The following is a 10,718-nucleotide window of genomic DNA, read 5'->3' as shown; positions in this document are numbered from 1 at the left end:
TAAGAAAGATAAAACATGAGAGCTTATGTTTAAGAAAAATGTAGTATATGCTTGTTGAAAATGGTTTGATGTATGGTTTGGAAGGACTCATTAATTGTGAAAAAGGAACTTTCTAAGTTTCCTTTGATATGGTGTACAGTATTGAATTGAGTATTCCATTAGGATTTTCCTCTTTTTTATTCTTCTTTCTAAGTACTAGTTGGCCAAGTGTTATTTTCTTTCTTTGAGCATAGCCTGTTGAGACTCGTGGATTTCTATGAAAATGAAAAGATAAAGCATATAGGAGGGAGCTGATGTGGTTCAAGCAGTTGAGTACTTGCCTCCCATTTGTTCCCTGTGCCTCCTAAAAAAGATGAACAATGAACAGACATTGAGCAAAAATAAATGAGCAGGGAGTGAATGTGACTCAAGCAGTTGAGTGCCCCCCCTTTCACATGGGAGGTCCCAGATTCAGTTCCTGGTGCCTCCTAAAATAAAAACAGACAAAGAGCAGACAACAAGCAAAAAAAAAGAGCAAACCATAAGGGAGCTATCTGGGGTGTGGGGCTGGGGAAAGCATATGGGAAATTGAAACTCTTAGAAAACCCCAAACAGTATCACTACAAAAATTAAGTCCAGCCACTGCCCCAGCAATTCTCATGATCAAGTCTCCCATACATTACAACAAACAAACCCAAAACATTGATTTCTAGTTGTATCTTTACATTTGGAATTGATAAATTTCTAGAGTACTTACACAGAAGTTGTTTTGGAAAGGGACTGATATGAGAATCTGATAATAACTATGAACTATTTACAGAAAAATTCAGGTATATAAAGGCATCCATTCTATAAAATTTCAGCACAGTTTCTGAAGGTTCTAAAACTCCGTTTTAGAGGGGCTGTCAAAGGTCTTACATTATGTGTGTATTGAATAATCTTCCCTTTCCAATGAAGATCTCTATTACTGAAAGGTAACTATGCCTCCAGTCTGTCTATCCCTTATATTATTTAAGATTAAAATAAAAAGTAAAGCACATTCTTGATGTGATTTTATTTATACACAATCAACTGTGTCCACAGAGATATTTTGCTATGCAGTATTTTAAGGATGCTGGGCCATCCTCAACTGACCCTAAGGGAATCTGGGGGAATAATAATTGATTCATGTGTTTCCTATACATCATTAATAAAATTAGCATGGCACATTGTAACATAGGAAAATGAAGAATGTCAACTAAAGTCCTTTGTAACTTTTTATGTGCTGTACTTTGAGGTGCTACATGCATACCTGGTAAGAATGGAACAAATTATTTAATTTGGCACATCTTCTCTCCTAAGATGATTTGAAACAAAGGCCCAAATGTATACTCAGTGGATTTCTTCTTTACATAATTCCCTGGCACAGGGTACCCATTGCTAATATACAGGTTAATTACTCATTTAGAAGGGACAAAAGAGAGCAGTATATTACCTCTCAGGTAAAGTAAACTCCTGTGCCTTGCTGAGTTGAAAGTGTCAGACTTTGCCTCCTACACAATTTGCTGTGGATGTTTGATCCATGTAAGGCTTCCTCCCACCAGCCACAGTTGCTGACCTCTGGCTGATTTGTCCCCTTCTGGTTTTTAACATGCTAAGAATATGTTTCTGAAAGGAGCAAAAGCATAAATGTGGTGAAGAAAAGTCTCCACTTCTCATAACAACTAAAAGTATCATTTTAGTCTTGGAAGATAAAGACTGAAATAAGACAGTTTCAAATTTCATAGAAAATGTAGGATGTTAAGGAAAAGAGAATTAATTTGCTTGTCCTCCCATTTAAGATCAGGAATAGAAGTATGCAAAATGAAGAGAAAAATTAACGCTATAGTTAATTTTTATAGTCTATTTTTGATTTTGTGTAAAAGAAGGTCTTTTCCTTTTTTTGAAATTTAATATATTTAATTAGAAATAAACTGGAGATTTACAGAAAAATGACGTTTAAAATACAGTGTTCCCATAGACCGCACTTGCCTATTATTAACACTTTATGTTAGTATAGTACCTTTTTCACAACTGATGAAAGAATATTATAATTGCATTATTAACTATAGTCCAAAGTTTACATTAGGATGTATTTTTTCCCAATATACCACCCTATTACTAACATCTTGCATTAGTGTAATATATTTGTTATAATTCATGAAAGAACATTTTTGTAATTGTACTATAACCCATCACTTATAATAGGGTTCACTATATTATCTAGCCCAATCGTTATCTTTTAATTTTTATTCTGGTATCATATATATGACCTAAAATTTCCCCTTTTAACTACATCTACTTATATAATTCAATGCTGTTAGTTATACTCACAATGTTGTGCTACTATGGCTACCATCAATTTTCAAAGCTTTACAATGAACCCAACAGAAATTTGGTACAAATTAAGCAATAACTTCCCCATTCCCTACTCCCAACCCAGCCACTGGTAACTTACATTCTAGATTCTAACTCTTTGAGTTTAATTATTCTAATTAGTTCTTATCAGTGAGATCATAGAATATTTGTCCTTTTGTGTCTGACTTATTTCACACAACATAATGTCTTCAAGTTCATCCATGTCATATGAACGAGAAAATCATTCCTCTTTAATGCTGAATAATATTCCACTGTATATCTACAGCACATATTATTTATGCATTCATCAGTTGATGAGCACACGGGTTGCTCCCATCTTGTGGCTATTGTGGATAATGTTGCTATGAACATCAGTGTTCAAATACCTGTTCAAGTCCTCGCTCTGAATTATTTTGGGTATATAACTTGTAGTAGGTTTGCCAAGTTATATGGCAATTCTATACTTAACTTCCTGAGGAACAGCCAAACTGCCTTCTACACTGGCTGCAGCATTTTACAATCCCACCAACAGTGAGTGAGTTTTCTTCTTTTTCCACATCCTCTTTTACACTTATAGTTTTCTGATTTTTTAATAGTGCCCATTCTATTAATAGTAAGTGTGAAATATCTCATTGTGATTTTGATTTGCATTTCCCTAATCTTTTCATATGCTTTTTAGCCATATGTATATCCTCTTTGTAGAAGTGTCTATTCAAGTCTTTGGCCTATTCTTAAATTGGGTTGTTTGTCTCTTTGTTGTTGAATTTAGGAGTTCTTTATGTATTCTGGATGGTAAATTCTAATCAGATATATGGTTTCCAAATATTTTCTCTACCCTGATATTTACCTTTTTCTTTGTTTCAGTGTTGATGGAATCCTTCTCCTGTCTCTGTTGTCCTCCAGAGAGCTAATCCAGTGGTATTTGGCCTTTTATTTGTTGACTCTGAGGGGGTGACTTTTCCAGGAGAAGTCTTACATTGCCATGTTGATATCAACTCTTAAATAAGTTTTTAAATTACAAAAACTTTGACTTGTTGTCAGTCTAACTAAAGGTTTGTCAGTATTATTGACATTGCCAGTGAACCAATTTTTGGTTACCTTGATTCTATTTGTTGTTATTGTTGTTCTCTATTTTTTTATCTCTCTGTTTTACTTGCTTTTCTTCCTTCTGCTTACTTTGAGTTTATTCTTTTTATTTAGTTCTTTCAGGTGTGAGGTTAGGGCTTTGATTTGAAATCTTCCTTATTTTATTAAAATCTATTTAATTATAGATCACAAAAGAAATGTTGCATTAAAAATAATAAGAGGTCCCCTTTTACTTCCCCCCTACACACACTTCACCCACATCAACAACCTCTTTCATCATTGTGGGACATTCATTGCATTTGGGGAACATATTTTGGAGCACTGCTGCACCACATGGATTAAGTTTACACTGTAGTTTACACTCTCCCCCAGTACATTTAGTGAATTATGGCAGGATATATAATGTCCAGCATCTGTGCCTGCAATTTCATTTAGGGCAACTGCAAGTTGCAAGTAGCTAGTACATGGGCAGGTCAGCAATTCAAGTCTCCTGAGTATACACCAACACCAGCATCAGCCATAGGTTCAGTAAAAGTGACAGAAGAGGCATGTGTAGAAAGATCACATCTGAGTCCAACTCCATCACACTCAGGAGCACAACTTACAGAGTAGGGCCCACTGACAAGGCACTGATCTCCAGAGCCATATGCCATGACCATAGGGCCTGTGTGTCTCCATAGCCCTCAGGAGCACCAATACCTGGGGTTATATCTACTTTGTTTGTTCCTAGGATGCTGCTGACACATGCTTGTGACCCCTCTGATGACCTCCCAACACTTTTTGAAGTCTCTTAGCCATATAAACTCATTTGTGTTTGCCATTTCCCACTTTTATTCAAGGCCTTTTTCTAGTTGCATCACCACCTGGTGATTGGTAGTAATCCCTTGGTGCCTGGGAGGCTTATCCCCGGGAGTCATGTCCCATGCTGGCAGGAAGGTGATGCATTTACAAGCTGAGTTTGATTTAGAGAGTAGCCACATTTGAAAAACTTGGAGGTTCTCAGGAGGTTACTCTTAGGGACCCTGCAGCTCTAGACCTAGTTGAAATTTCATGCACACAGGCTCATAAGCATAGTCATCAGTATCAAGGGCTCATAATTGGACTACACTTCTTCACTGGTCTTTGCACTTGCACTTGGGAGATTGTTGCTGTTCCACTGGGGAATGTGACAGAGCTCACCTGTCTAAGAACTCAGCACTCCTTCAGTTGTTGTTTGTAACTGTAACTACTATAAAACACCCAACTAATATCCAAACATTTTTACACACCCTATATACATGCCCTGGAGAGCTCCTGCCCAATCATGTGTCCCCATCAATAACACCCCACACCAGTGTTCCTCCCCTGCCATAGTTGAACAACTCTGTGGTCAAAACTTCTTTAAAAAATGAAGCCTAATATATTGCCAAATTCGAGTAGTAGGAAAATCAAATAGTAATGATAGGTTTAAAGATTAGAAATAGAATACATATTAATTTAGAAAAACTAAAATAAAGTAAAAAATAAATTGGGATATTAAAAAATGAATTATATCATAATAATTTGTTTTTGACATTTTCCCTTTCACCACTGTAAAAGGTGTTGCCCTGTATGTACAGTGGCAGGGCAATTTGTTCCTTCTTCAGTGTCTACATCCTTTAATTTGTAATTTTTAATTTCATCTTCAAAAAAGTATTAGATCTCAGTAAAGTCACATATACAATATAGGGGACTCCAATATACCCAACATCAAACCCTTTTCCCCCTTCCCCAGCAATGCTATTTTTACATGGTCATGTTCTGTTTGCTGCAACTGATATACAGATATTGAAACATAGCTACCAAACATGGTTCCATTTTAGTTTACATTATGGTTTATATTTTAGTCTGTACACTCTTCTAAAATTTTACTTACATTATGGTTTACATTATGGTTTACATTTTAGACTATACACTTTTATAACTTCTTGTTGAAATTTAACATGTCCTATATTCATCATTGGACCATTTTGTGGAACACTTCCATTGCCCCCCAGTTACCTTGCTTCCATCTATTCTATTCCTCTCCCCCTCTCTTCAGGGCCCACAGTGACAATCAATCTTCACTGCTTGAAGGACCAGATTCATAGATACTTGCAACAATGCTGAGAGCTTGACACATTAGACTGTCCTCCATTGGGAGCCACCAATTCTCTCAAGAGCAACCCTTCCCTATGTTTGAGAACATCAGGCCTCCCAAGGGTGGGGGTACACATCCTCACTCATTGTATGTGTCTCCACCCAGTGTTTTAACACACTATGACAAGATGAGCACTCACACACTCCCTAAAAGCCTGCCCCTGTGCCAGATCTCCCCCATTAATCACCTTAAACAAGTAACCCTTCCTTATATTTTCTAAAGAGTTTTCTCAACATTATAGTTTCAAGAACATACTTGACAATTTCCCATATTCATCTGCTCACTACAACCCTCCCCCCAATTCCTTGGCCACCTGACCCATCTTCATAATGCTAGCCCACCTTAAGCCTGTAAAGCCCACCTGATAGTATCCCTATGTCCCCATCTTATCCTTTCCCTGTACAACTACTTACCTCCAATTTATCATACATTTCACCCATGTAGGCATTAGCTCACAAACCTGCTCTCCTACCCCACAATTTGCTGTAAGCCTATCATCCAGTCTCTAGCTCTGAGACAGCTTGGTTCACTTATTTCATATCAGAGAGGTCAAGGAGTATTTGTCCTTCAATGCCTGGTTTGCTTCACTCAACATAAGATCCTCAAGATTCATCCATTTTATCCCAAGTGTTAATACTGCATTCCTTCTTACAGCTGAGCAGTATTCCATTGCATGTACAATCCACATTTTGTTTATCCATTCATTTCTTGATGGTCATTTGCATTAATTCCAACTTTTGGCAAGAGTGAAAAATTCTGCTATGAACTTTGGTGTGCATATATCAGTTTGTGTCCTTGTTTCCAGTCCTTCTGTGAATGTACCCAGCAGTGGAATTGCTTGGTCATATGGCAAACCTATAGCTAGTTTTTTGAGGAACAACCAACCTCTCCCCCAGAATGGCTGGATCCTTCTGCATTCCCAGCAGCAGTGGATAAGGGTTCCCATTCCTCCACATCCTCCCCAACACTTGTAGTCTTCTGTTTTTAAAATATCACTAGTTTAATAGAAATGAGATGGGCTGTTTGTCTGTTTATTTTTAAGATATAGGATTTCTTTATATATGCATGATATTAGGTTCCTATCAGATATACCATTACCAAACATTTTCTCCCATTTGGTAGGCTGTCTTTTTGCTTTCTTGACAAACTCCTTTGAGGTGCAAAAGGCTTTAATTTTCATGAGGTCCCACTTATCTATTTATTCTTTTGCTGCTCATGTGTTGGGTGTGGAGACCATGAAGACATTTCCTAATACAAGGTCCTGTAGATGTTTCCCTACATTGTTTTCCAAGGTCTTTATTGTCTTGGCTCTTATATTTAGGTCTTTGATCCATCTTGAGTCGATTTTTGCTTAAGATGAGAGATGGTAATCCTCTTTCCTTTTTTTGTGTATGGATATCCAGTTCTCCAAGCACCATTGTTGAAGAGGCCATTCTCTCCCAGTTGAGTGGGCTTGGTGGCTTGTCAAATATCAGATGACTCTATATGTGAGGATCTATATCAGAACTCTCAATTCAGTTCCACTGGTCAGTATGTCTATCCTTGTGCCAATACCATGCCATTTTGATCACTGTAGCTTTGTAGTATGTTTTGAAGTCAGGTAGTGTGATTCTTCTAATTTCATTTTCCTTTTTCAATATCTCTTTGGCTATTTGGGACCGCTTTCATTTCCAAATAAATTTCATAGTTAGTTTTTCTAGCTCATTAAAAAAATTCTCTATTGATTTTTATTTGGATTGCATTGAATCTGTAGATCAGTTTCAGTAGGATAGACATCTTAATGATATTTAGTCTTCCTATCCATGAACAGGGACTATTCTTCCATTTATTTAAGTCTTCTTTGATTTCCTTGAACAGTATTGCATAGTTTTCTCTGTATAAGTCTTTTACACCTTTAGTTAAATTTATTCCTAGGTATTTGATTTTTTTATTTACTATTGTAAATGGTATATTTTTCCTGATTTCCTCCTCAGATTGTTTATTATTGGTGTAAAGAAATGCTACTGATTTTTGTGCTTTGATCTTATAACCTGTGACTTTACTGAAATAATTTTAAGTTCTAGAAGCTTTGTTGCAGATTTCTCAGGGCTTTCTATGTACAGGGTCCTGTCTTCAGCAAATAGTGAAATTTTGACTTCTTCCTTTCCAATTTCAATGCCTTTTATGTCTGGTTCTTGACTCAGTGATTGAGCAAGTACTTCTATCACAATGTTAGATACAATGGGTGATAGTGGGCATCTATGTTCCTGATCTTAGAGGGCAAGATTTTAGGATTTCACCATTGAAAATGATGTTAGCTGTGGGTTTTTCATATATACCCTTTATCATGTTCAGAAAGTTTCCTTGTATTCCTATATTTTGCAGTGTTTTTATCAAGAAAGTGTGCTGTATTTTGTCAAATGTTTTTTCTGCATCTATAAATATGATGATGTGTCATTTTTCCTTCATCTTTTAATGTGGTGTATTACATTGATTTCCTATGTTGAGCCATCCTTGCATACCAGGAATGAAACCCATTGGTCATCATATATAATTCATTTATTGTGTTGCTGAACATTATTAGCAAGTATTTTGTTGAGGATTTTTGCATCTAGGTTCATTAGAATGATTAGTCTGTAATTTTCTCTTCTTGTGGTGTCTTTGTTTGGCTTTGGTGTTAGGGTAATGTTGGCATCATAGAATGAATTAGGCAATGTTCCTTATATTTCAATTTTTTAAAAGAGTTTAAGCAATATTGGTGTTTTTTCTTTCCAAAATATTTGGTAGAATTCACCTATGAAGCCATCTGGCCCAGGGCTTTTCTTAGTTGGGAGGTTTTTAATGACTGCTTCTATCTCTTTACTTGTGATTGTTATGTGGAGATCATCAAATTTTTCTTTTGTCAATGTAGGCTGCTTATGTGTTTCTAAGAATTTGTCCACTTCCTCTAAATTGTCTTTGTTGTAATGTAGCTTTTCAATGTATCCTCTTATGATAGTCTTTATTTCTGTGGTGTCAGTGGTGATATCCCCTTTCTCATTTCATTTCTTATTTTATGTATTTGCACCTTCTCTCTTTTTTTCTTTGCTAAGGGTTTGTCAATTTTTTTGATCTTCTCAAAGGACCAGCTCTTTGTTTTATTTTTTCTAGTACTTTCTTATCATCTATTTCATTTAATTTTGCTCTGATATTTATTATTTCTTTATTTCTTCTACCTTTGGTTTTTATGTGTTTTTTTTTTTTTTTTTGCTAAATCCTCCAATTGTGCAGTTAAGTCTTTAATTTTAGCTCTTTCTTCTTTTTTCATGTATGAATTTATGGCTATGAAATTCCATCTCAGTACAGCTTTCACTGCATCCCATAAGTTTTGATCTGTTTTGTAGTCATTTTCATTAGTTTCAAGGTAGTAATTGATTTCTTTTGAGATTTCCTCCTTGACCCACTGTTTGTCTAAGAGTGTGTTGCTTAACTTCTTCTTTTTTTTTTAAAGATTTATTTATTTATTTAATTCCCCCCCTCCCCCGGTCATCTGTTCTCTGTGTCTATTTGCTGCGTCTTGTTTCTTTGTCCGCTTCTGTTGTCGTCAGCAGCACGGGAAGTGTGGGCGGCGCCATTCCTGGGCAGGTTGCACTTTCTTTCACACTGGGTGGCTCTCCTTACAGGCGCACTCCTTGTGCATGGGGCTCCCCTACGCGGGGACACCCCTGCATGGCAGGGCACTTCTTGCGCATCAGCACCACGCATGGGCCAGCTCCACATGGATCAAGGAGGCCCCGGGTTTGAACCATGGACTTCCCATGTGGTAGACGGACGCCCTAACCACTGGGCCAAGTCCGTTTCCCTTAACTTCTAATCTTGGTGCCTAATCTGTATCTCTGACCCTTACAGATTTCCACCTTCATTCCACTGTAGTCAGAGAAATTATTTTGTAGGATTCCAATCTTTCTGAATTCATTGAGTCTATCTCTGTGGATGAACACAGGGTCTATCTTGGAGAATGATCCATGTGTGCTTGAGAAGAATGTATACCCTGCTGTATTTGGGTGTAATGTTCTGTATATGTCTATTAGGTCCAAATCCTCTCATATATTGTTCAAAGTCTTTTTTTCTTTATTGATCTTTTGAAATGTTCTTTCCTTGATGATAGTGGTGTATTAAGTTCCCCCACTGTAACTGTAGAGGCATGTATTCATTCACTTATTTATTCCAGTGTTTGTCTCACATATTTGGAGGCACCCTGGTTAGAAGCATGAATATTTATGATTACCCCTTTTACAAACATGTAGTGTCTATCTTTGTCTCTCACAATAGTTTTGCATTTAAAGTCTCTTCTGTCCAATATTAATATAGCTACTCCTGCCTGTTTTTAGTTATTGTTTGCATGTAAGACTGTTTTCCAGCCATTCACTTTAAACCCCTTGAATCACTGCATCTAAAATGGGTTTCTTGTAGACAGCATATAGATGGGTCATATTTCCTTATCCATTCTTCCAATCTGTGTCTTCTGACAGGTAAGTTTAATCCATTGACATTTAGTGTTATTACTCTCAAGGAATTATTTGCATTAGCCATATTCTCTTTGGATTTGTGTAAGTCATATGTTTTTTTATATCTCTTTTTGTCTTTTTAGTTTTTCTTACATTCTCCTCCAACTCTGTCTCTCCTGTTTTTTTCTTTCTTCCTGTCAAACTCCCTTTAGTATTTCTTGATGGGCCATTTCTTGTTGGCATACTCACTAAGTTTCTGTTTATCTGTGAATATTTTGAACTCTCCATCATTTTTGAATGCTTGCTTTGCTGGATAGAGTATTCTCGGCTGGACATTTTTTTCCTTAGTATCTTGACTATGTCATACCACTTATTTCTTGCCTCCATGGTTTCAGATGAGAAATCAGCACTTAATCTTATGAAGCCTTGCTTGTATGTGATGGTTCTCTTTTCTCCTGTTGCTTTCAGTAATTTCTCTGTCTTGAGCATTGGATAATTTGACAAGTATATGTCTTGATCTAAGCCTGTTGGAATTTATGCTGTTGGGGTTCATTGTGCATCCTGAACATGTACACCCATCTCCCTAAATAGGTTCAGGAAGTTTTCAGCCATTATTTCTTCAAACACCCATTCTATTCCCTTTGCCTTCTCTT

Source organism: Dasypus novemcinctus, chromosome 17 (genome assembly GCF_030445035.2).
Source record: "Dasypus novemcinctus isolate mDasNov1 chromosome 17, mDasNov1.1.hap2, whole genome shotgun sequence".
Classification (NCBI taxonomy): domain Eukaryota; kingdom Metazoa; phylum Chordata; class Mammalia; order Cingulata; family Dasypodidae; genus Dasypus; species Dasypus novemcinctus.
This window is presented reverse-complemented; position numbering follows the sequence as displayed.